Source organism: Meriones unguiculatus, chromosome X (genome assembly GCF_030254825.1).
Source record: "Meriones unguiculatus strain TT.TT164.6M chromosome X, Bangor_MerUng_6.1, whole genome shotgun sequence".
Lineage (NCBI taxonomy): Eukaryota > Metazoa > Chordata > Mammalia > Rodentia > Muridae > Meriones > Meriones unguiculatus.
Window position 1 is genome coordinate 117,385,661 of NC_083369.1, and position 27,793 is coordinate 117,413,453.

A 27,793-nucleotide genomic window follows, 5' to 3' on the forward strand; every position below is an offset into this window, starting at 1 on the left:
ACCCTGCACAAAACTAAAGTCCAAGTGGATCAAAGACCTCAACATAAAACCTGATACATTAGATCGGTTAGAAGAAGAAGTAGGGAAGACCCCAGAACTCATTGGCATAGGAGACAACTTCCTGAAAAGAACAACCAAAGCACAGGCTCTAAGAGCAACAATCGATAAATGGGACATCATGAAACTGAAAAGCTTCTGTAAAGAAAAAGAACAAATTGACTGCCTACAGACTGTGAAAATATCTTCACCAACCCTATATCTGACAGAGGGCTGATATCCTGCATATATAAAAAACTAAAGATGTTAAAAAGCAATAAATCAAGTAATCCAATTAAAATATGGGGTATACATCTAAAGAGAGAATTTTCTCTAGAGGATTGTAGAGTGGGAGAGAAACAGTTAAAGACATGATAAACATGCTCAGCCATCAGGGAGATGCAAATCAAAACAACCCTGAGATTTCACCTGACACCCATCAGAAGGACTAAGATCAAAAACTCAAGTGACAACACATGCTGGAGAGGTTGTGGAGAAAGGGGAACTCTCCTCCATTGCTGGTGGGAATGTAAACTTGTACAACCACTTTGGAAGTACATCTGGCACTTTCTCAAACAATTAGGAATAGTGCTTCCTTAAGATCCAGCTATACCACTCCTAGGCCTATATCGAAAATTTGCTTAAGTACACAATGAAGACATTTGCTCAACCATGTTTATAGCAGCTTTATTTATAATAACCAGAACCTGAAAACAACCCAGATGTCCCTCAGTTGAGGAATGGATACAGAAATTGTGGCACTTTTATACAATGGAATACTACTCAGCAATTAAAAATGAGGAAATCATGAAATTTGCAGGCAAAGGGTGGGAACTAGAAAGGATCATCCTGAGTGAGGTATCCCAAAAATAGAAAGACACACATGGTATGTACTCACTTATACAGACCTATAAGATAGGATAAACATAGTGAAATCTATACATCTAAAGAAGATAAACAAGAAAGAGTACCCTGGTTAAGATGATCAATCCTCACTCAGAAAGACAATGTGATGAACCTTGGAGGTAGAAGAAAACAAGTAACAGGATAGGAGCCTTCCACAGAGGGCCTCTGAAAGACTCTACCTAGCAGTGTATCAAAGCAGATACTAAGATTCATATCCAAACTTTCAGCAGAGTGCAGGAAATCATAGGAAAAAGGGGGAGTTTGTATGACATGGAAAGGATAGGAGCTCCACAAGGACCAAATATACCTGAGCACAGGGGTCTTTTCTGAGACTGACACTCCACCAAAGACCATGTATGGATATAACCAACACCTCTGCTCAAATGAAACCTGTGGTAGCTCAGTAACCCACTGGATTTTTATAGTAAGGGGAACAGGGACTATTTCTGTCAGGAACTCAATGGCAGGCTCTTTGACCTCCCCAACCCCCAAGGTAGGAGCAGTCCTGCTAGGCCACAGAGGAGGACTTTGCAGCCAGTCTGGAAGATACCTGATAAAACAAGGTCAGATGAAAGGGGAGGAGGTCCTCCCCAATCAGTGGACTTGGAAAGGTGCAGGAAGGAGATGAGGGAAGAAGGGAGGATTTGGGAGGGAATGAGGGAGTGGGATACAGCTGGAAAAATGTTTTTCAAGCAAATAGACCCAGATAATAAGCTGTAGAATTTATCATAATATCTAAAAAAATAGCCTTTCAACCAAAATTAATTAAAAAACATGAGGAAGGGCATTTCATTCTCATGAAAGGAAACATCCATCAGGAGGTCATCATAGTCCTGAACATATATGACCCAAATACAAGAGCAACTGCATTTGTAAATGAAACATTATTAAAGTTTAAATCACAAATAGATCCCAACACCTTAATAGTGGGAGAGTTCAACTCTCCTCTCCTACCAAGGCAAGATGTTCTAGACAGAAGCTAAATAGCGAAACAATAACAGTTATAGAGGTCCTAAATCAAATGGAAATAATAGCTGTCTACTGAAATTTTCACCCAAGCACAAAAGAGTAGACCTTCTTTTCAGCACCTCATAGAACCTTCTCAAAAATTTGCCATATAGTTGGGCACAAAGCAAGCCTCAATGACACAAGAATATATAAATCTTGTATCCTATCAGACCACCATGGCCTAAAACTACACCTCAACAACAACAGAATATTTTAAAAGCCTACATACATATGGAAATTGAACACCTCTCTACTCACTGACAGCTTGGTCAGGGAAGAAATGAAAGAAGAAATTAGACATTTCCTAAATTTCAATGAAAATGCAGGTACAACTTATCCAAACTCATGGGACATAATGAAAGCAGTGCTATCAGGAAATTTCATAGCATTAAGTGCCTCCAGAAAGAAGTTTAAGAAATTTCTTAAAAACAACCTAAAGCACATCTAAAAGCCGAAGAAGAAGAAGAAGAAGAAGAAGAAGAAGAAGAAGAAGAACAAGAACAAGAACAAGAACAAGAACAAGAACAAGAAGAACAAGAAGAAGAACAAGAACAAGAAGAACAAGAACAAGAAGAACAAGAAGAAGAACAAGAAGAAGAACAAGAAGAAGAAGAAGAAGAACAAGAAGAACAAGAACAAGAAGAAGAACAAGAAGAAGAACAAGAAGAACAAGAAGAAGAACAAGAACAAGAAGAAGAAGAAGAAGAACATGAAGAAGAACAAGAAGAACAAGAAGAAGAACAAGAAGAACAAGAAGAAGAAGAAGAAGAAGAAGAAGAAGAAGAAGAAGAAGAAGAAGAAGAAGAAGAAGAAGAAGAAGAAGAAGAAGAAGAAGAAGAAGAAGAAGACTCACCCAAGAGGAGGAATAGATAACTGGAAATAATCATACTCAGAGCTGAAATCAATGAAGTAGAAGTAAAGAGAACAATTCAAAGAATCAATGAGACCAAGAGCTGGTTGTTAGAGAAAATCAACAAGACAGACAAACCCTTAGCCAAACTAACTAAAAGGCAGAGAGAAATTATCCAAATTAGCAAAATAAGAAATGAAAAGGGGACATAATGATAGGCACTGAGGAAATACAAACAAATATTAGGTCTTACTACAGAAGCCTATATAAAACAAAACTTGAAAATTTAAGTCAAATGGACAATTTTCTTCATAGATTCCATTTAACAAAATTAAATCAAGATCAGACACATATATTACATAGTCCTATATCCCACAAGTTAATAGATGCAGTCATCAAAAGTCTCCCTTTCAAAAAAAGCCCTGGGCCAGATGGATTCAGTGAAGAATTCTACCAGACCTTCAAAGAAATGCTAACTCCAATTCTCTTCAAACTATTCCACAAAATAGAAACAGAAGAAACTTTACCAAACTCATTCTATGAAGCCACAGTCACCTTGATACCTAAACCACAAAAAGACCAATCAAAAAAGAGACCTTCAGACCTATCACTGTTATGTAAATTTCTGCCAAAATACTCAATGTAGTACTTGCAAACCACATCCAAAAACATATAAAAGTTCTCATCCACCATGACCAAGTAGGCTTCATCCCAGGCATGCAGGGGTGATTCACTATGTGGAAATATAACAATGTAATCCATCATATAAACAAATGAAGGAGAAATACCACAGCATCATCTCCTTAGATGTTGACAAATCATTTGACAAAATCCAACACCCGTTCATGATCGAAGACTTGGTGAAATCAGGGATACAAGGCACATATGTAAACATAGTAAAAACAATATACAGCAAGCCTATAGCAAACATCAAACTACATGTAGAGAAACTTAAATCAGTCTTGATGAAACCAGTGACAACGAAAGGCTGTCCACTCTCTCTGCATCTCTTCAACATAACAATTGAATTAAGACAACTATTGGAGAGCAAGGGAATATACAGATTCAATGCAATTCCCATCAAAATACCAACTCAATTCTTTACAGAACTTATAAAAAAGAATCTCAGCTTCCTATGGAGAAACAAAAACACAGAATCTCCCAAACAATCCTGTACAACAGATCATCTGTATGTATGCTGAAAAACAGCAAACCAAGTAATCCAATTAAAAAATGGGGAACAGATCTAAACAGAGAATTCTTGACAGAGGAATATCGAATGGCAGAGAAACACTTAAAGAAATGCTCAACATCATTAGCCATTAGGGAAATGCAAATCAAAACGACCCTGAGACCTTACACCAATCAGAATGGCCAAGATGAAAATTCAAGTGACAACACATGCTGGAGAGGTTGAGGAGAAAGGGGAACACTCCTCCACTGCTGGTGGGAATGTAAACTGGTACAACCACTCTGGAAATCTATCTGGCACTTTCTAAGACAATTAGGAATAATGCTTCCTCAAGACCCAGCTATACCACTGCTAGGTATATATCCAAAATTTGCTCAAGTATACAACAGGGATATTTGCTCTATCATGTGTATAGCAGCTTTATTTGTAATAGCCAGAACCTGGAAACAACCTAGATATCCATCAATGGAGGAATGGATGCAGAAATTGTGGTATTCTTACACAATGGAATACTACTCAGCAATCAAAAAGGAGGAAATCATGAAATTGGCAGGCAAATGGTGGGATCTAGAAAAGATCATTCTGAGTGAATTATCCCAGAAGGAGAAAGACAAACACGGTATATACTTGCTTATATAAACCTATAAGTTATGATAAACACAATGAAATCTATACACCTAAAAAAGATAATCAAAAGAGTGGACACAGGGTAAGATGATCAATCCTTATTTACAAAGACAGATGGGGTGTGCTTTGAACATATGACAGGAGTCTACCGCAGAAGGCATCTGAAAGACTCTACCTAGCAGTGTTTCAAAGCAGACACTAAGACGCATAACCAAACTTTCGGCAGAATACAGGGAATCATATGAAAGAAGGGGAGTTAGTATGATGTGGAAAAGATAGGAGCTCCACAAGGACCAAATATATCTGGGCACAGAATCTTTTCAGAATGACATTCAACCAAGGACCATGTACAGATATAACCTAGAACCTCTGCTCAGATGCAGCCTGTGGTAGCTCAGTATCCAATTGGTTTCCCATAGTAAGGGGAAAAAAAGAATATTTCTAACAGGAACTCAATGGCTGGCTCTTTGACTTCCCCACCCCCTAAGGGAGGAGCAGGCCTGTTAGGCCACAGAGGAGGATTTTACAGCCTGTCCTGAAGATACCTGATAAAACAGGGTCAGATGAATGGGGAGGAGGTCCCCAACCCTATCAGTGGACTTGGAAAGGGGCAGGGTGGAGATGAGGGAGTGAGGGTGGGATTGGGAGGGAATGAGGAAACAGAGTCAATAAAATGTAACTAATGAGAAAAAATAAAATTAAAAAAAGAAAATGTAAAAAAAAGAGAAAAGAATGGGTATAGGATTATAGAATAAAAGGTAGATTATTGAATCTAATTGTATCAAAAAAAAAAGATGAAATGATTTCCCGTGCTCATGGGCTGACAGGATAAAGATGGTAAAAATGGTCATCTTAGAAAAAGCAATCTACAGATTAATTGCAATTCTCCTCAATATACCAACACAATTATTTTCACAACTTGATGGAACAAGTCTCAACTTCAAAGGAAAAAAATAAAAAAAAAAAACCAGAATTGCGAAAATAATCCAGCACAACAACAGGTCATCTGAAGGTATCTCCATCCCTGATCTCAAGCTGCACTACAGAGCAATAGTAATAAAACCTGCATGGTACTGGCCTAAAAAAAAATGGTGGATCAATGGCATAGAATAAATGACCCAGAAATAAAAACAAACACCTATGGATATTTGATTATTGACAAAACATCATAAACCTTACATTATCAACAAGACAGCATTTTCAACAAGTGGTGCTTGTCTAACTAGAAGTCAACATGTAGAAAAAAATGCAAGTACTTCCATTTTTATCATCTTGCACAAAACTAAATTCCAAGTGGATCAAAGACCTCAACATAAAACAAGACAAAAAATATATTAGAAATGGGAAGAGTGTAGAACTCATTGACACATGAGACAACTTTCTGATCAGAACACCAACAGCACAGGCTCTAAGATCAACAGTCAATAAGTGGCCTAGGCATATATCCAAAATATGCTCAAGTACACAACAAGGACATTTGTTCAACCATGTTGAAAGCATCTATATTTGTAATAGCAAGAACCAGAAAATGACCCAGACGTCCCTCAGTTGAGAAATGGATACAGAAATATCGTGGTACATTTACACAATGGACTACTACTCAGCAATTAAAAACAAGTAAATCTTTAAATTTGCAGGCAAATGTTGGGATAGAGAAAAGATTATCTCGAGTGAGGAATCCCAGAAGCAGAAAGACACACTTGGTATATATAAGTGAATATTAGACAAACAATATACGAAAAACATACTATAATCTGTATACCTGAAGAAACTAAGGAAGAAGGCGGTTCTGGGTAAGGTGATTAATCCTCACTCAGAAAGACAAATAGTACAGACATTGGAAGGAGAAAACAGGAAACAGAACTGGAGCCAAACAAAGAAGGCCTCTGAAAGACTCTACCCAGCAGTGTATCAAAGCAGATACTGAGGTTCATAAACAACTTTGGGCAGAGTGCCAGAAAAATTATGAATAAAAGGAGACATAGAAAGACCTGGAAGAGACAGGAGCTCCACAATGACATCAACACAACCAGAAAATCAGGGCCCAGGGGTGTTTTTTGAGACTGATACTCCAACCAAGGGCCATTCATGGAGATAACTTAGAACCCCTGCACAGATGTAGTTCATGGCAGCTCAGTAGCCAAGTGGATTTTGCAATAGGGGAACAGAGACTGTCTGTGACATGAACTCAGTAGGTGGCTGTTTTATCACCTCCCCCTGATTGGGAAACAGCTTTACCAGGCAAAGAGGAAGACAACGCAGCCAGTCATGATGAGACTTTATAGGCTAGGTTCAGATGGAAGGAGAGGAAGATCTCCCCTATCAGTGTACTTGGAAAGGGGCATGGGAGGAGATGAATGAGGGATGGTGGGATTGGAAGGGAATGAGGGAGTGAGCTACAGCTGGCATACAAGTGAAAAAACTGTAATTAATATAAAAATAAAAATAAAAATAAAAAAAACAATCAATAAATGGGTCCTCATGAAAGTGAAAAGCTCCTGTAAAATAAAAGACACTGTCATCAGAACCAAGGGACAGACTGCAGTCTGGGAAAAGATCTTCACCAACTCTGTATCTGAGAGAGAGTTAATATCCAGAATATATAAAGAACTCAATAAGTTAAAAAGCAACAAATGAAGTAATCCAATTTAAAAATGGGGGACAGAGCTAAACAGAGAAATCTCAATAGAGGAATATCAAATTGCAGAGAAACATTTAAAGAAATGCTCAACATCCTTAGTCATCAGGGAACTGCATATCAAAATGATCCTGAGATTCACCTTACACCCATCAGAATGGCTAAGAGAAACAACTCAAGTGACAAGACATACAGGAGATGATGTGGAGAAAGGGGAACCTTCCTTTGTTGCTTGCTGAGAATGTAAACATATACAACCTCTTTGGAAAGAAATCTGGTGTGTTCTCAGTTGGGGATTGTTCTAACTCAAAATGCAGCTACTAGGCACATATCCAAAATATGCTCAAGTACACCACAAGGACATGCTCAAACATGTTCCCATCAGCATTATCTGTAATAGCCCAAATCTGGAAAAAAAAAACCAGATGTCCCTCAGTTAAGGAAAGGATACGATAATTGTGTTACATTCACACAATGGAATACTATTCAGCAATTGGAATCAAAGAAATCATGGAATGTGCAGGCTAATGGTGGGACCTAGAAAAGATCATCCTGAGTGAGGTATCCCAGAAGAAGAAAGCCACACATTGTATATACTCACTTAGAAGTGGATATTATACATATAATATAGGATAAGCATACTAAAATCTTTATACCTGAAGAAGCTAAACAAGAAGGAGTACCCTGGGTAATATGATCTATTGTCACTCAGAAAGGTGAACAGGATGGATGTCAGAAGAAGGAGAAAGCAGGGAACAGGACAGGAGCTTACCACAGAGGGCCACTAAAAGACCCTGTCCAGCAGGGTATCAAAGCAGATGCTGAAACACATAGCCAAATTTTCAACAGAGTGCATCGAATCTTATGAAAGAAGGGGGAGATAGAGAGACCTGGACAGGCCAGGTGGTACACAAGTAGAGCAGCAGAAGCAAAACTTCTGTGCACATGGGGTCTTCTTTGAGACTGATATTCCAAACAAGGACCATGCATGGTGATAACCTAGAACCGCCCCAGAGAAATATCCTATGGCAGCTCAGTCTCCAAGTGGGTTACCTAGTAAGGGGAAGAGGGACTGTCTCAGACATGAACTCAGTGGCTGGATCTTTGATCATCTCTCCCTGAGCAGGAAACAGTCTTACCAGGCCACAGAGGAAGACAATGCAACCAGTCCTGATGAGACCTGATAGACTAGGATTAGAAAGAAGGAGGGGAAGACCACCCCTATCAGTGGACTTGGGGAAGGGCATGCAAAGAAATGAGGGAGGGATGGTGGGATTGGGATGGAATGAGGGAAGGGGATACAGGTGGCATACAAAATGAATAAATGCAATTAATAAAAAATGATTTTAAATATAAGGAATGTTGACTAGTGTGGTAAAGTCTCTTTCCATACAATCGCAGAAGTCACAAAAGGATGCTGGATGATGCTCCAAGATCCCAGAGAGATTCTATGAGACTCTCAGCAAGTTCTGAGAGGGCCTGGTGCTCCAAACTCCCAGTGAGAGTCTGATGTCTTTCATTTAGTTTTTGAACCTGCATAGAGCCTCTTTGCCTCTCATGCACAGATATAAAAGTCAAGAGATGCTGGTCTGATGTTTTGTTTGTCTCCTGGGAGTATTTACTTGTACATGTCATTTGAGTTATGTTTGTCATTGGCTCATTTTGGACTCTTCTGGATTAATATGTAGTAATCATGAACCAAACATTATCTATTGGCCATCTGTTTACCCCTTAACTTGGTTTAGCTTGTTTCAAAAATTTTCAGAAAAAAAAAAAAAAAAAAAAAAAAAACAGCTTCTCTAGTAAAAAAAATGAATGAATAAAAATAAAAAAGCAGCTCATTTGACAAAGACTGATAATACTGGCTCTGTCCTTGAAGGTCTGCATTTTTGCAACTGAGTCTCCTGCCTGGGTTAACCTGGCAGCCAGCCAGTTATGGCATGTTCAGCCTGCTCTTGAAAGGGCACCAGTGGCTTCTCCGTTTCTCCATAAGAAATCTAATGTTTAATTCTGCTACAAAGCCTCTGTGCTCATAAGAAATTGGATTCAACAGGTAGCAAGATGCTCCTCCTTTGAAATAACAGCTTAAAAGTACAAAGAGTATTGTTTGTATAAGTTTGCAATGTTATATAAATCTTGGTTATAGGTTAATGATTATTGGGTATGTTTAAAATCTGTAACGTAAAGTTAACTTAAAACTTAGGATTGGAGCCATTCTAAATAACAAATGGCATGAGCTCAATAAAAAAAAGTCTCCAAAGGTAATATAAATTTGTATAAGATTTTACATAATTTCTGTCCTGTCTTAAAAACAAGGATGATAAAAAAAAAAAAACCGTTTAAAACTTTGTTTGTATGAGATATTAGAGCTACACCTCCATGTGTCTGTATACCAGAACTTTTCTTGTTGGCAGTCAAACTTTGTAACATCAAAATAATACATTTGGTATTGATTTTAAAGACACTGATTTGTCTGAATTTTTAACACTGATAAAATTTGGATTTGACTTCTAAAAACTATGGTTATGCTCTATGACTTCACTCTGGGCATTTTAATATTGCAAAAGCAGATTTTGAAGAATGTTTGAATGTTTAAGGCTATAAAACATTTTTTAAAATTTTTCAGGTATTTAAAAATAATGACCCTCTGCAACCTAACAAGGAAATTGGAACAGTTTCTCAGTGCTTTCAGGGAGGTAAAAAGGCCTTGTTATTTATTTTATTAATTTTACCAAATTAAACCAAGCCATACTGTTTAAGGCAATTGAAGAAATTAGAGTTTTTAAAATGTATCATTTCAGGATGGTAAAAACCCATGGAATGAGTGAGTAAAAAAAAAAAAAAATGAAAAGGATTTTAAAGGAAGTTTTTATGTTGTCTATAAAACAAAACAAAAAAAAAGCAAGAGACTGGGATGGAAAAAAAAAGCTTGTCTAAAGTAAAAATGTTCTCTTTTTTTTAATTTTATTTTTTTTTCTTATCAGTTACATTTTATTAACTCTGTATCCCAGCCATATCCCGCTCCCTCATTCGCTCCCAATCCCACCCTCACTCCCTCATCTACACCCTGCCCCTTTCCAAGTCCACTGATGTGGGGGGCTCCTCCCCATTCATCTGATCCTGTTTTACCAGGTATCTTCAGAACTGGCTGCAAAGCCCTCCTCTGTGGCCTAACAGGACTGCTCCTCTCTTGGGGGTGGGGGGGTGGAGAGGTCAAAGAGCCAGTCATTAAGTTCCTGGTAGAAATAGTCCTTGTTCCCCTCACTATGGGAAACCAATTGGTTACTGAGCTACCACAGGTTACATCTGAGCAGAGGTTCTATGTTATATCCATAAATGGTCTTCTTCCGTAGAATTGGGGTACTATGTAGATATTGTTTAAATTTGGTTTTGTCATGGAATATTTTGAATTCTCCGTCTATGTTGATTGAAAGTTTTGCTGGGTATAGTAGTCTGGGTTGGAATCTGTAGTCCCTTAAGGACTGTATGATTTCTGTCCAGGCCCTTCTGGCTTTCATATTTTCTATTGAGAAATCTGGTGTGATTATGATAGGTCTACCTTCATATGTTACTTGGCTTTTTCCCTTGCTGCTTTTATAATTTTTTCTTTGTTCTGTAGGTTCAGTGTTTTGACTGTGATGTGACGTGAAGAATTTCTTTTCTGGTCTAGTCTACTTGGTATTCTGTAGGACTCTTGTATGTTTATGGCCGTCTCCTTCTTTAAGTTGGGAAAGTTTTCTTCTATAATTTTCTTGAAAATATTTTCTGGACCTTTGAGCCTGATGTCTTCTTTTTCTTCTACTCCTATTATTCTTAGATTTTGTCTTTTCATGGTGTCCTTGATTTCTTGGATGTTTTGTGTTTGGAACTTTTTTGATTTTATTTTTTCTTTGAGAGATGTGTCAATTTCTGCAAGTGTATCTTCGTCTCCTGAGATTCTTTCTTCCATCTCTTGTATTCTGTTGGTGATGCTTACCTTTGTAGTTCCCGATCTTTTCTCTATGTTCTCCAGCTCCTGGTTTTTCTCTATTTGTATTTTCTTTATTGATTCTAATTCTGTTTTCATGTCTTGTACAATTTCCTTCATCTGTTTGAATGTGGAGTCCTGCTTTTCAATGACAGCTTGTATTTTTTGTCTGTTTCCTCTCTATGTATCACTAATTGTGCCTCTACTTTTTTGGCTATAATTGCGTGTATTTCTATGGGAGCTTTGTTTATTTCTTCTTTATTTGCCTTCATTTGTGTGGACATTTCTTTGAAAGCTTTGTTCATTTCTTCTTTGTTTCCCTCAATTCTCGTGGTCATTTCTCTGAGAGTTCTATATGTTTCCTCTTTGTTCGTCTCAATTTCCTTGGCTATTTTTCTGAGGGCTTTGTTCATTTCATCTTTATGGGCCTCTAATAGCTGGAGAAGCATAGTTTTGAGGTCCTTTTCTTGTCTATCTAGTGAATTGAAGTGTCCATTGATTTGTGGGGTTGCTGGTGAGGTCATTATGTCCTGATTTTTATTGGGTGTGTTCTTATGTCTGCCTCTAGCCATCTGGTTATCTATAGCCCTCACTGTTTGTTCCTTGGTTTATAGCTCAGGCTATGATCATCTCTTCCTGTTTTCTGGACCGTTTTTTTTTTTTTTTTTTTTTTTTTTTTTTTTTTTTTTTTTCAGGAAGATGAGAGAGGTTCGGTGGTTTTGGAGTGTGCACTGTGGTTTCAGTTTTGCCTAAGTAAGGAATGTGGCACAGTGTGCATGTGCGGATTCTTTGACTATTGCAGTGGTCTGTAGGCCACTATTATGCATTTCTGTCTGAGATCCAGGGATTGTTTGCCTGGATTACACTGGTGGACCCACAAGGCAGAGGCTGCAACATTGGGGTCGCTATCCCAAGAATCCCTATGATGCCCACACTAGGGATGAGGGTGGCAGGGATCTCGTCTGGTTGCTTCTGTGGAGAGGCCCTGGGTCTGGGGCAAACTCTCCCTAGAATGCTCACTCACTCTCTTGCAGGACCAGTTGGAATGCACAGGGGTTCCCCTTTCTCTCTACTCTCTGATTTGGTCCTGCTGCAGAAAATGCACGGGTAGGCTAACAGTCAGCTCTGTGACACTGTGGCCACAGGACTCGGTGTCCACCATTCCTGTGTGCTGCCTCTCTGTCCTTTCCCTCTACCAGGAAGGATTATGATGACTGGTTCCAGGGTAGCGTGGGAAAGAGTTAGGTTGAGTGTTCTCAATCCCAGATCCCGGGCCCAGATCTCTCTGCAAGAAGCAGCCTGGCGGTAGAACCTATGTTTGCTGATGCCAAGATTGTACCAGGTAGGGTTGAGTGTCCTCAGATCTAGAGCTTGGGTTTCTCTGCCAGGGGCCGCTGGGTGAGCTGAAGAGGGGGTGCTGTGTCCTGTGGCAGGCTGCCTCTCTGTCCTTCCCCTCTGACCTGCCCCTCCACCAGGGCAAGCTTATGGCTGTGCTGTCAGGGGAGTGCCAGAAGGGGTTGGGACTTCTCAGTCCCGATCCTGAGCCAGGGTTTTTCTGCCAGGGGTCAGGGGGCTGCCGGTGATAGGACTTGGTGCTAGACCTTATTGTGCAGGATGCAGGAGATTCTCAGGATGTGTTGAATGACCACAGTCCCAGATCCTGAGCTGAAGTTTGTTTGCTAGGAGCCTCTGGCAGCACTGGGGTCCGAGCACTGTGAAGCCGCTGTGCACCTCTTTATCTTTCCTCTCCACCATGGCAGGGTTATGGTGGCATTTGCGGGAGTGCTCGAAAGGATTGGGTTTTCTCAGTCCCAATCTCGGGTTGGGGTAAAGACAATGTGGTCTGTGGCAGATTCTGGTGGATGCCCCCTGCCTCCTCCGAAGAGGAAGTAGGGATTTTGAGCTGGGCGCGCAGCAGCTCTCTGCACAGTGGAGCTCAGCTGTGAAGGTGGCGGGTACCCATGGTCAGTGAGACCTTCCAGGGAAAGACCAGGTAACCCATGATAAGTCTCTCAACCTTCCTTCCCCATGGGGTTTTCTTGGAACTGGAACTCTCAGTCTCTGGCACCCTTGTACCCACCACTCAGCCTGGGAAAGTGATCAGGACACGCAAGCGTGCGGCTCCAGCCTGGAGAACCAAAGCCCGCATTAGCTGGGATCTCTTCTGGATTCTAGGCTGTGTGGCCTGAGAGTGGACCCGACCAATTCCCATGCTGTGGGAGCCTCCCCTCACCTGGGAAACATGATCGCTGTAGTTTTAGGGCCCAGAGTTCAGCCTCCTGGTCGCTGCACGGAGAGTTTTGTCCTGTTTCTCAGACACAGTGTTCTCCTGGTGCCGCCATCTTGGCCCCCCAAAAATGTTTTCTTAAACCTAAAAATCAGAGCTAGAAAAAAATCATAACCTAAACATGTATAAAATGTTGTAAAATGTCAAAGTATATAAAAATTTATAAAAGGCCAGAGTATGTAAAAATTACAAGAAGCTAGAGGGCATATGAACTTTATTTGCTTTGGTTGTATACCTGGAAATACAAGAAAAAATAAACTGTAAAGTATGCCAAAATTTAAACCATATTAAGTTAATTCTGGTTGGTTTTGCCCCAGATCCAAGGTCCCTGTTTGCTAGCAGGCAGATATCAGATCCCTCCCAACCACATCCACACTGTAGGCAACATAGACATCATTGGGACAGTGTTCTCAACATTGAAGCCCGTCTTCTGTGGGTCTCCTAGTGGAGTCCAGGCAAAAAATTCCTAGATCCCAGACAGATCTGAATAATGGGAAGACAGTACCACAGGCCTATATGCATTTAGAGCACCCATGCAGGCACATTGTGCCCATGAACTGCACCCGCACCCAATCCTGCACTTATGCTCCACCATTCCAGGCATCTAAACACTCAGGCACACTGTCCTTCAAGGCACACTTCCACACACTCCCATGATTTTGTGTATGTACCTGCATCTTTCCTGCCTTAGCTACAGCTAAAACACCAACATCTGCTCTCAAAGTGGTGGACTTCTCTCATCTTCCTGAAGTATACTCCAGATACCAGAGACAAACAGACCCAGTTTGGAAGTACAGACTAGAGGAAAAAACAGCCAAAGCCACTGATAAGCAATGGCTAAAGATTGGCATAAGAACACATCCAAAAAAATCAGGACAACTTGCCTTCATCACCAACCCCAAATATCAACGGATATTTTAATAACATCAGAAGCACAGGAGAATGATCTCAAGTGTGTGCTTTTCCAGTTATTAGAGGCCCATAAGAAAATATCAGAAAAAGGATAGATATCCCATGCTCATGGATTGATAGGATAAACATAATGAAAATGGCCATCCTGCTAAAAGTAGTCTACAGATTCAAGGTAATTCCCATCAAAATACCAACATAATTCTTTACAGAACTTGAAAGAACAATTCTCAATTTCATATGGTAAATAAAAAACCCACAGTTGTTTAAAAAAAAATCCTGTACAACAACAGATCATCTGGAGTTATCTCTATCCTTGATCTCAATCTGTACTATAGAACCACAGTAATAAAAACTGCATGGTACTGGCAGAGAAACAGTCTGGAGGATCAACACAATCAAATAGAAGACCCAGAAATAAACCCACACACCTACGGATATTTGATTTTTGACAAAAATCCAAAACCATACAATGGAATATTGATAGCGTCTTCAACAAATGCTTCTGGCTTAACTAGATATCTACATGTAGAAAAATGTAAATAGATCCATACTTATGACCCTGCCCCAAACTAAAGTCCCAGTGCATCAAAGACCTCCACATAAAACCAGACACACTAAATCTGTAAGAAGATCAAGTGGGGAAGATCCTTGAACTCATTGGCATAGGAGTCAACTCTTAAACACAACATCAACAACACAGGCTCTAAGATCAACAGTTAATAAATGGGACCTCATGAAACTGAAAAGGTTCTGTAAAGCAAAGAACACTGTCATCAGAACAAAATGACAGCCTACAGATTGGGAAGGATCTTCACCAACCCTCTATCTGACAGAGGGCTAATATCCAGAATATATAAAGAACTTAAGAAGTTAAACACCGGGAGAATCCAAGATTGGGGCGACCAGCATGCACCATATTCAGAGGAGCTGAAACTCTGAATTGGTGAGTCTAGGGGCTGTAAAACCCAAAACAATGGTAGAAGAGTCTGGGGAGAAGGGAGACAAACCCTGATCTGAGTCCAATAGGATACAGTTTGTCAGCGAACATCTCCTTGGACTTCACCTGGGGAATCGATTCCCAGGCACTTCCATAATAATGGGTGGAAGCACAAGTGGAGGTAGCCAAGCCTACAGCAGAGGAAGCAGCGGAGGTACCGCAGCAAACATGGAGGCAGCAGTGGAGGCACCACAACTAGCAGCTGAAGCAGAGGAAGCACCCCGCAGTGCAAACAGCTTGCCTAAACACAGTGCTACCTGTTCCAAGCACAAATCCTCCTCCTTGAGATTTGAGACTAAGTACACTCAAACCCCTGGCATTTTCCCCAGGAACTCTGATCACCAGCCTTGCCTGAGGGGGAGGAGGCAGAGGAAGCACATAGCGCTTCCCAAATCAGAGAGCACAGCACAGCCTGCTGTGTTCACAGCTTCTAGCACAGAGCAGAGGGCTGGGCACACAGAGCCCACGACAGAGTACTTGTCCAACCTGCAGTGTCAGCCACAGACCTCATAGTCCAGCCTGCAGAGCCTTCCAAAGATTGGAGACCACTGGCTATTCAGGAAACCTGCACAGGGATTTGTGTCCACAATCTGTGCTTGCTAACACCATTAGCATCCACATCCCCTCCTGTGCTTCCTCCCAACCCCCATATCCCAATTACACTCTCTAGCACTACCCATCAAGACACACTTAGACATGCGTGGGAGCACACACACACACACACACACACACACACACACACACACACACTTACTCCCCCGCAATAATGAATCTGTGCCAGCAGCTTTTCCTCTCTAGGGTACAACTGAAGCAACAACACACACTCTCAAAACATTGGACTTCCCTGATTTTCCTGAAGAATATTCCAGACACCAGAGAAAGACAGTTCCAGTCTGAAGTTCAGACTCAAGGAAAAGACAGTGAAGATCACATATAAGCAAATGGACAAAGGTAGGAGTAAGAACTCACCCAACAAAAATCAAGACACCATGGCCCCACCAGCAACCCCCAAGCTGTCATTGAGTAGCAAGTTGTTCAGTTTCCATTTATGTACAGGCTTTTTGCTGTTTCTCTTGTTGGTGAGGTCCAGCTTTAAACCATGATGGTCAGATAGGATACAAAGGATTATTTCAATCTTCTTGTATCTGCTGAAGCTTGCTTTGTGACAAACTACATGGTCTATTTTGGAGAATGTTCCATGAGGTGCTGAAAAGGTATACTCTTGGTTTTGGGTGCAAAGTTCTGTAGACATCTATTAGGTCCATTTGATTTAGGGCCTCTGTAAGTGCCCTTTTTTTCCTGGTTTACTTGTGAATGGATGACCTGTCCCTTGGTGAAAGCAGAGCGTTGAAGTCTCCCACTATTAAGGCTTCCAATCAATGTGTGATTTCAGCTTTAATAATGTTTCTTTTACAGATGTAGGTGGTCTTTTATTTGGGGCTTAGATGTTCAAAATTGTGATGTTCTCCTGTTGGAATTTTCCCTGATGAGAAGAAAGTGCCCCTCCTCATCTTTTTTTATTAATTTTGGTTGAAAGCCTATTTTATTAGATATTGGGATCGCTCCCTCAGCTTGTTTTCTGGGTCCATTTGCTTGATAAACATTTTTCCAGCCCTTTACTCTAAGGTAGTGTTTACCTTTTTTGCATAGGTGTGTTTCTTGGATGCAGCAGAATTCTGGATCCTGTTTGCACAACTGTTCTATTAGTCTGTGTCTTTTTATTGGAGAGTTGAGTCCATTGATATTGATAGATAATAGTGACCAATGACCGATAGTTCCTTTTACTGTAGAGTTGGTGGTCTTACTATGATTCATTGCAGGTTTTTTTTCTTTTAATTTTTTTGGGAAATTATCTGTACACTATTTTTTCTTTAGTGTAGTTGTTTTCATTGGATTGGAGTTTTCCTTCTAATATCTTCTTTCGGGCTGGGTAGCTGTGTAGATATTGCTTCAATTTAGTTTTATCATGGAATATTTTGATTTCTCCATCTATGTTGATTGAAAGCTTTGCTGGGTATAGTAGTCTGAGTTGACATCTGTGTTCCCTTAAAGACTGAATGATTTCTGTCCAGACCCTTTTGGCTTTCATAGTTTCTGATGAGAAGTCTGGTGTGATTCTGATTGGTCTACCTTCATATGTCACTTGGCCTTTTTCCCTTTGTTTTGTAGGTTTAGTGATTTGACTATGATGTGACACGAAGTATTTCTTTTCTGGTCTAGTCTATTTGGTGTTCTGTAGGCTTCTTGTATGTTTATGGACATCTCTTTCTTTAAGTTGGGAAATTTTTCTTCTATTATTTTCTTAAAAATATTTTCCAGTTCTTGGAGCATGGAGTCTTCTTTTTCATCTATTCCTATTATTCTTAGGTTTCATCTCAGCAATTAAAAACAATCCTACTCAACAATTAAAAACAAGGAAATTATGAAATTTGCAGGCAAATTTTGGGACCTAGAAACGATCATCCTGAGCGAGGTATCCCAAAAGCAGAAAGACACACATGGTATATACTCACTTATATAGACCTATAAGATAGGATAAATATCCTGAAATCTTTACACCTAAAGAAGATAAACAAGAAAGAAGACCAAGGGTTAGATGATCAATCCTCACTTAGAAAGACAAATGGGATGGACCTTGGATGTAGGAGAAAACAAATAACAGGACAGGAACCTACCACAGAGGGCCTCTGAAACACTCTACCTAGCAGTGTATCAAAGCAGATATTAAGACTCATAACTAAAATTTGGGCAGAGTGCAGGGAATCATATGAAATTAGGGGGAGTTAGTAAGACCTGGAGAGGACAGGAGCTCCACAAGGACCATATATATCTGGGCACAGGCGTCTTTCATGAGACTGTTTCTCCAACCAAGAACCACGTATGCATATAACCTAGAACCCCAGTTCAGATATAGCTCATGGTAGCTCAGTATCCAAGTGGATTCTATATTAAGGGGAACAGGGGCTATTTCTGACATGAACTCAATGGTGAGCTCTTCACACACACACACACACACACACACACACACACACACACACACACCCGCAAGGGAGCAGCAACCTTGCTAGGTCACAGTAGGGGACATTGCAGCCAGTCCTGAAGAGACCTGATAAACTAGGGTCAGATGGAAGGGGAGGAGGTCCTCCCCTATCAGTGGATTTGGAAAAGAGCATGGAGGAGATGAGGGAGGGGGGGTGGGAATGGGAGGGAATAAGGACGGGGTCTACGGCTGGAATACAAAGTAAATAACCTGTGATTAATATAAAAAATTTAAAAATTTTAAAAAATAATAAAATTTAAAAAAGAAACTTAGAAAACAAGAAGTTAAACACCAGCACATCAAATGATCCAATTTAAAAAAATGGATTTCAAAGCTAAACAGAGAATTCTCTGTAGAGGAATATCGAATGGCAGAGAAACACTTAAAGAAATCCTCAGCCTCATTATCCATCAGGGAAATGCAAATCAAAATGACCCTGAGATTTCACCTACACCCATCAGAATGGCCAAGACCATAAATTCAAGTGACAACACATGCTGGAGAGGCTGTGAAGAAAGGGGAACCCTCCTCCACTTCCATTGGGAATGTAAACCTGTACAACCTCTCTGGAAATTCAATCTGGCACATTCTCAGACAACTAGGAATAACTCTTCCTCAAGATCCATCCATACCACTCCTAGGCGTGTATCCAAAATACACTCAACTATACAACAAGAACATTTGCTCAACAATGTTCCTAGAAGCTCTATTCATAATAGCCACAATCTGGAAATGACGTAGGTGTCCCTCAATGGAGGAATAGATACAGAAATTGTGGTACATTTGCACAACGGAATACTACACATCTATTAAAAACAAGGAAATCATGAAATTTTCAGGCAAATGGTGGGAACTATAAAAGACCATCTTGAGTGAAGTAACCCAAAGAAAAAAATATACTCTATACAATGTTATTTTTAATTTTTTAATTAATTTATTTTTAATTAATTACAGTTTATTCACTTTGTATCCCACCTGCAGCCCCTACTTTGTCCTCGTCTAATCCCACTCTCGTTCCCTTATCTCCTCCCATTCCCCTCCACAAGTTCACTGATAGTGGAAAGCATCCTCCCCTTCCATCTGACCCTAGCATATCAGGTCTCATCAGGAGTGGCTGCATTGTCTTCCTCTGTGGCGTAGTAAGGCTGCTCCCCACTCAAGGGAAGAGCCGGGTGAGTTCATGTCAGAGACAGTCCCTGTTCCAGTTACTAGGGAACCACTTGAATAATGAGGTTCCATGGATTACATATCTGCAGGAGTTCTAGGTTATCCCCATGCATGGGCCCAGGTTGGAGCATCAGTCTTGGAAAAGACCCTTTTGCCCAGATCCTTCAGTTCTGCTGCTCTCTTTGTGGAGTTTCTGTCCCCTCCTACCACCGAGGTCCTTCATCTCCCCCTTCTTTCACAAGACACTCTGCACTCTGCCCAAAGTTTGGCCAGCAGTCTCAGCATCTGCTTTGATACCCTGCTGGGTAGAGTCCTTCAGAGGTCCCCTGTGGTAGGCTCCTGTCCTGTTCCCTACACTCTCCCTCTTCTGACGTCCATCTTGTTTGCCTTTCTGAGTGATTATTAATGATTTTATCCAGGGTCCTCCTTCTTGCTTAGCTTCTTTGGGTGTACAGATTTTAGTATGTTTATCCTATATTCTAAGTCTAATATCCACTTTTAAGTTAGTGAAAAAATTTATTTATATGTTTTTAGTTTGCATTTTCTGAATCAGCAGAGCCTAACCCCTCTTCTAGAGCCTGTTTCCATTCCCCTCTTAGAAAGTTTCTTTAACTGAATTGTCTCTCCAGGGAGTGTAAGGGATGACTTACGATGTCATGTTCTCAACATGATTATTTTCATAAATTTCATAATTCTGCCTTGAACCTGGTGACTACATGCACCTTGTTGCAGCTATAAGTGACTTTCAAACTGAGGAGCACAGCTGTTTTCAGAAATCAAATTTACAAGCCAGTGATTTAAAAAAAAAAATGAAGGGAAAGAAGGCACTCCATAAGCACTTTTTTAAATCACTTTTTTTCATGAAACTGTACACCAAGTCGTACTAGTTTTCTAAAATACCACTACAACAATTCACAGAAGTCAGAAATTTTAAAATAGAGCTTAAAGGCTATTTAGCTCCTACACAAATGCCACAAATCCATGTATCTTTGGGACTGAATACAAGTCAAGAGATTTTTCATGGAGCTGCTTGTGTTAAGGAGAGTAAAGAAAACTCACCAATGGATGCTGTCTAAACTGTCTCACTATTTTCAGGTGTTTTGTTTTGGTAGCAAAGCTGGCTTTAATTGGCATTATTCAATTTTCAAAGTATTTATTGAGTACTTACCGTGGCCTAGCACTGGATTAAAGATTTTCATGTCGTTTAATAATCATGGCAGTCCAGTACTGTACTTTCATTCCTTTTCTGTAAATAGGGAAATAAACAAATGCATTCAGAAATTCACCTCATTATCATACTACAGTAATGAACTCAGGAGCACCAAACTGAAAATCACCTCTGAACAGTTAAACTGTAGACTGGCATTAGGAAACTGAAGTATCTAAACTTACCTACCTGTAAGATAAAAGTAAATCTAGCTATTGATGATGTTATGAAGATTAGATGAGGTAATTTATTTAAAGCTTCTAGATGAGCCATATGCAATGAACCATAGTAGTGATTATCTTTCTCTCTTTTCCCTGTAAACAGAAGAGCCAAATTTTTAACTTATGTTTTTTTTTTTTTTTTGAACGTATAAACTTAATTTAATATTAATATATTTCTTTTTTTTTTTTTTCAATGCAGTTTATTCAGGAACATTGAACAATCCTCGGACCCCGGGGAAAGCCAGCCCACAGCTTAAATAGCCTCTGGGTAGCCAACCCAGGCGTGCCACGGGGGCAATGCAGATAGGTCCACATACATAGAAGCAAGCCAGATCCTCAGCCTTAGCCAAATGTGGAGTTGTTCGTGACAGAGAGCACTCACCATCGGGAAGGTGGAAGGCAGAAACCAGCTCCATCTTTAAGGCATAGCATTCCGCAGCTCTCTACAGTTCCCCCTTTTTGTTTTAGACGCATCAGGCAAGAGTAGAGGTCTGATCTCTGATATTAGAAATAAATTGGGACTTTGTACAGATGTTCATTTAGGTGTCATCCACCCAAAGAGCATCAGACCCGTCCGATACCTTTTTCTCAGAGGCGGGACCTGGGGCATCAACCCGCATGCAATCAGACATGCTCTTCTCTGGGTGCAAAGCGGCTGACCCTGAGTGCAGTGCTTAGCCTCGCATCCTGAGTGTATCATTTTAGCTTTTTATGGTATCCAACCATGCTTGGGGAGAATGTCCTGCTTCAATGGCTGTAAAGGCCTGAATGATCATGGCTGCATCACACTGTTGTGAGACTCTAATCTTGCATATATACCACAGGCAAACCAAGGAGACCAACACCAGAAGGCCTGTTAACACTCCCATGCCCACCCATTCCTTCAGATGATTCATGGCTGCAGCAATCCATGGTGATAATCCTGTGGCTAGTCCTGCGTCCACTCCGGTAGAATTTACTGTGACAATGGCCACTCTCAGCTGCTCCATCGTAGTATCGAATTCTCCAGTCCAATTACCTAAAATATAGCTCAACAATTGTTTAGACAGATTTGCAGCGCAGGAGAAATTCTCATGTTGTATGCTAGTGACACAAAGTCCAGCATACTTTCATTGACAGCCAGGTTGAGCGATTTGACATAGGGTATCAATTTGCTCCTGCAAGAGGTCAAATCTGATTGAACACCATCAAGCTTCCTTTTAGTTGAGCATTAATTCCTTTATGTACAACTAAGGAATGAGCTACATTGGCTAAATGATTATTCAGGGTCTGAGCCGTCTGCCCAGTATGACTCATGGCTAATGCCCTGGTGGTAGCTCCAACAGCCGTCAATGAGATGGTAGTAACAATGGTGGCTGTAGTTCCAAGATCCCTTTTCTGTCTGAAGAGAGTCATAGCGTGAGGGGCATCAATGGGCATAGGCACCCAGTGAGGCATGCGAGTAACCAGGGCATACCTAACTTTACTAGCATTCCAGCATTGGGCAAAAAAGCAAGTATCATTACCACAATTACTTGGCTCTATCTGGCTAATAATGAATAAAAATGGGGGATATAGACACTAAGATCAGAAAGGAGAGGAGAACCTCCCCTATTAGTGGACTTGGGGAGTGGCATGCAAGCAGAGGGAGGAGGGAGGGTGGGATTGGGATGGGAGGAGGGAGGGGCTTATGGGGGGATGCAGAATGAATAAAGTGTAATTGATGAAAAATTTAAGAAAAAAGGGAAAAAAAATAATTTAAGAACCTTAAATGACTTTCAAAATTGGAGGAAAACATGGAGTTAGTCAATTGGCATGGAGCATGTCTCGCCCCTGGGGGCAATGGTCTCCTGAACCTACTCAGACCTCGGACACCACCACTGCTAGTTCTAGAACTGATGCAGGATGTTCCAACGAGGGGTTAAGGCTTCTCATAATATTTAACTTATGTTTTGATTTCCAAGATGGTCTCTGTTCTTTCAGCTTGTGGTTGCAATTTAATTAATAAATCAATAAATTTAGGTCATAAAGTTAGAACTGAGAACATAATCAAAGCTATGATGATTACATGTTAATGGAGATAAAAAGGCCTATCGAGTTGATCATATTATTCCTTCACTTCAATAGGATATTAAAGTTTACTTTGTAATCTTCACTTTCCCTGGGGGCCAGAGATGATGATGACTCGTGAAGCTATTTCCCAGTGCTTGTAGATGCTGTTTTATTCCCCCCCAGCCCCCCATTCTACAGTCCTCTTCCATCACTACAGATCCCTTCAGTATTTATTTATTTTCATAAAAAATCTTTTGAAATTGTATATTATGTAAGAACCTTGATTGTACTGTGATTTTGTTTTATAGTCAGCATTACTTTAAATACTGCAAAATCTCAACATTGGCTCTACTGAAAATCGTGATGCATGCCAGATCAGGAGGCAACCTGGAAGTGATGGGCTTGGTGCTTGGTAAAGAGGACAGTGGGACCATGATCATCATGGGCAGTTTTGTTTTGTCTGTAGAGGTCACTGAAACCAAAATAAATTCTCAGGCTGCCACATATGAGGAAATGGCTGCAAACACAGAAAATGACAAACAGGTAAAAATATGGTTTCTTAGAACTTAGTAACTCTTAAGAGTCTCAAGATGACTTTTGGGTTTCTGAGCTTAAAACTGTCCTTTTCACATTAAAATTTACAATTAAAATTGAATAATTTTCATGTAAAGTATTAAAAATCTTGTGAGGTTTATAGTACTAGGTTGGAGGAAGGAGTCCTTCTCAATTAAATTTTCATAGTCAGTGTCAGTTGTGTTTCAAATTGAAAAAAAAAATATGTAGGCTTGGCATTCATGAGCCCAGAGTTCAATATCTCCAGAATCCCTCAACACTGGAAAAAAAAAAATGAAGAAATTTAGGAATTAACTATTCCTGAGAAGAGTGAATCTAATTTTTTCAAAGTAATTTTATTTATATATTTATTTATTACAATTTATTCACTTTGTATCCCAGCTGCAGCCCCCTCTCTTGTCCCAGTCCCACCAACCTTCCCTCATCTCCTTCTATGTCCTTTCCCTATTCACCTGATAGGGGAGTAACTTCTCCCATTCTAACTGACCTTAGAGTATCAGGTCTCATCAAGGCTCACTGCATCATCTTCCTCTGTTGCCTGGCAAGGCTCCACCCACCAAGGGAATGTGATCAGAGAGCCTGCCACTGTGTTAATGTCAGAGACAGCCCCTGCACCCCTTGCTAGGGAACCCACTTGTATACTGAGCAGCCGATTGGCTTTCTCTAAACAGGGGTTCTAGGTCCTCTCTATGAATGGTCCATAGTTGGAGTATAGGTCTCTACAGTCCCCACTCAGCCAAGGAAGTTTGGCAATGTTTTCCTCCTTGTGGAGTTCCTGTCCCCTCCAGGTCTTTCTATCTCCCTCTTCTTTCTATCTCTTTTTCTTAATAATTCTGCCACTCTTCTCAAAATTAGGCTATGAGTTTAAGTTTCTCCTTCAATATCCAGGTAGGTAGAGTCTATCCGAGGTCCCTTGTGGACCTCCTGTCTTGTTCCTTCTACTACTTTCAAATCAATACTGTTTGCCCTTCTGAATATGGATTAAGCATCTTCCCTAGGGTCCTCCTTGTTGTTAAGCTTCTTGAGGGCTATAGATTTAGTATGTTTATCCTATATTATATGGTTAATATCCGCTTATAAGTGAGTATATAACATTTGTGTCTTTCTGCTTCTGGGTTATCTCACTCGGGATGATCTTTCCTCGTTCCCATCATTAGCCTGCAAATTGTATGATTTCCTTGTTTGAATTACTGAGTACTGTTCCATTGTGTAAATGTACCACAATTTCGGCATCCATTACTTCATGAGAGACATCTAGGTTGTTTCCAGATTCTGGCTATTACGAATAGAGCTGCTACAAACGTGGTTGAGCAAATGTCGTTAGTGAGTGGTGGGGTATCTTTTGGATATATGCCTAGGAGTGGTATAGCTGGATCTTGAGGTACCATTATTCCTAAATTTTGGCAGAAGCACCAGATTGATTTCCAAAGTGATTGTACTAGGTTACATTCCCACCAACAGTGGAGGAAGGTTCCACTTTCTCCATATCCTCTCCAGCATGCATCATTCCTTAAGCTTTTTATCTTAGCCATTCTGATGAGTGTGAGGTTGAAATCTAATGGACTAGGCTATTTTTCTTCCTTAAGTTACTTATATACTTACACAGAACAAGATCAAGATTTTTTGTTCAATTTTTTAAGTATGTTGTATGTGATATGCATCTATGTGCAGATATGTTTTATAATCTACAGCATATTCCTGTGAAGGTATATCAGATGTTAGTGATAATGTCTGGGCTGAGAAAGAGAGAGATGAGGGAAAAGGTACAGAAAGAGAGTGGATAGCCTTGATCTGGTACCTTGATAATTTTACACTGCATGCATGTGTGTCTTTTCAGAAATTCTTTAGCTTCAAAGAAGCATGTGCTTCACACTGCTACTAGACCACAGTGCTTCATAAAACCTGTAAATGACAATATCTGAGATTCTACCACACCTCAAGCAAGCTTTTTCTTTCATGTATTAAGGTGGCCACCTTGAAAATGCAGTTAGCTTATACCAGAGCTACCCAGGTTAAAGCTCTTGGCTCTCTGGGATTGATGTTAGTAGGCAGATGCTTAACTTGCACTCCCAGTAACCATTCATGGCAGTGGTGGTACGTGCATTAAACAAAACAAAACAAAACAAAACAAAACAAAACAAAACAAAAAGTGTCTCTGCTTTAGCAAAGAACTAAAGAACTCTAGTTTGATTCTTATCACCCATATGAAGGCTTACAACCTAGATCCAGGGTATCTGAAACCTTTCTCTGACCTCCAAGGACACGATATAAGACATATATTCAAGGAGTCATACATAAGGTAAAAATAAATAAGCGAATGAATGAATGAGGGTCTCATGTGTTTCAGGTTGGTCATTACCTCCTGAAATTGAACTCCTGATTCTCCTATTATGTGCTTAGCATACTAGGACTATAAGTGTAGAGTACCACATTCTTTTTAGCATTTTTTTATTTCAGTTTTAATTTTTGTTGTTTGTCTTCCTTCTTGTACGTTTGTATCAGGAGCTGGGGGAGAGACATACACATGCTATGACCCATGTACATAGGTGAGAAGACAGCTTGTTGGGGTCCATTCTCTCCCTCCACCATGTCGGTCTCAGGGACCAAATTCAGGTCCTCAGGCTTGACAGTAGGCACGTTTACCCATAGGACCATCCTAGTGGCTCCACTTTTTTTGTTTCATTTTACCTTTTGTTTTTATGGTGTCAGGGTTTCATATGCTATTTAAGAGTTCTCTCTACCATGAAGCTATATCCTCAGTCCTCTAGCTTCAGTAAATATTTAAAAATTTGTATCTTTATGAGTGTTTGCATGTTATCTTTGTGCACCACACATGTGCTTGGTGCCTGTAGGGTCCAGAAGTAGCAGTGGGATACCCTGGAATTGGAGTTAGATGTGAGTGCTGGGAACCAAACCCATTTCCTTCTGCCAGAGCAGCAACTACCCTTAACTTCTGAGGTATCCCTCCAACCTATATAAGTTTTGTATGGGTTTAATTTTGTTTTGTTTTGTTACTGTTTTTGGCACAGAGTCTCTCTGTTATGTAGCTCTGTCTATCCTAGAACTGGATATGTTGACCAGGCTGTCCTTGAACTCCCAGACAGCCTCTGCCTGAGTGTTCAGGTTAATGCCATATACCACCACACCAAGCTTGTTTTATGTTTCTGTGTGTGTGTGTGTGTGTGTGTGTGTGTGTGTGTGTGTGTGTTTTAAGTTGTTCAGAAAGATTTGCTAAAGAAAGAATACTGAAAAATTAAAACACTGTGATAAAGGCTTAAGCTCTGGTGTCTTAACCCTCTTGCACCTCACACTTCACTCCTGTGATAAGAAGTTAAATCATAGAACCCATGTCATCTTCTTTGCTCTGCATAGGCATTTAATCAGGGTGGACTGAATTGGAGAAGCAGAAATGGCTAGAACCTGTCTTCTTCTATGTCCAGGGTGCTTTAGATGCAATCTGGATTTTATTAGGAGGAAACTAATAGTTGTTCATCTATTAAAGTATTTGGGTAAGGGAGGGAAGATTCTCAGTTGATTTGTTTGTTTCAAAAATATGTCCTTGTTGAGTAGCATGCACAGCTTAAATAATAATAATAAATACTCTTTGATGATATGGTAACTAAATCTAATCTGTAAAATAACTGAATATTCCCATTTTATTGAACTTTTCTGGTTATTTTGGTTATCTTTTTCAGATGGTTTGCTAGTTTAGTTTACAAATATATAGTGCTATATTTACTTGCTTGTTTTGGGTTTCTGATCTTGACTCACTAGAACATATGGTTTATGTTGACCAATATTAAGCATATATCTCTTCTAGATTAACCCAAACAGAACAATATCTTCAGGAAAAGTGAATCTTGATACCCTTTGGACATATCCAAAGGTAATTTGGATGGAGAAGATAAGCAGGACATTCACAGTCTCAGGTAGTTTATACTAGCCATGAAATTACTTACCTGTGAAGCACTGGGAGTAGAGATGTGAGTCACCACAGGAGTGGCATGTGTTCATGAGTACAAGCACTGGTGTGCAGGTCAGAAGACAGCCTTTGGTGCCAGTCTTCTCCTTCCTCCTTGTTTGAGGCAGGTTCTTTTAGTTTTCACTGCAAATGAGCTACCAGCCACCAGGCTT

At 40.2% G+C, this 27,793-nt stretch overlaps 1 pseudogene; it reads left to right on the forward strand.

Moving 5' to 3' along the window:
• Positions 1-27,793, forward strand: part of LOC132649931 (COP9 signalosome complex subunit 5-like) — a 71,993-nt pseudogene that overhangs the window by 42,823 nt on the left and 1,377 nt on the right.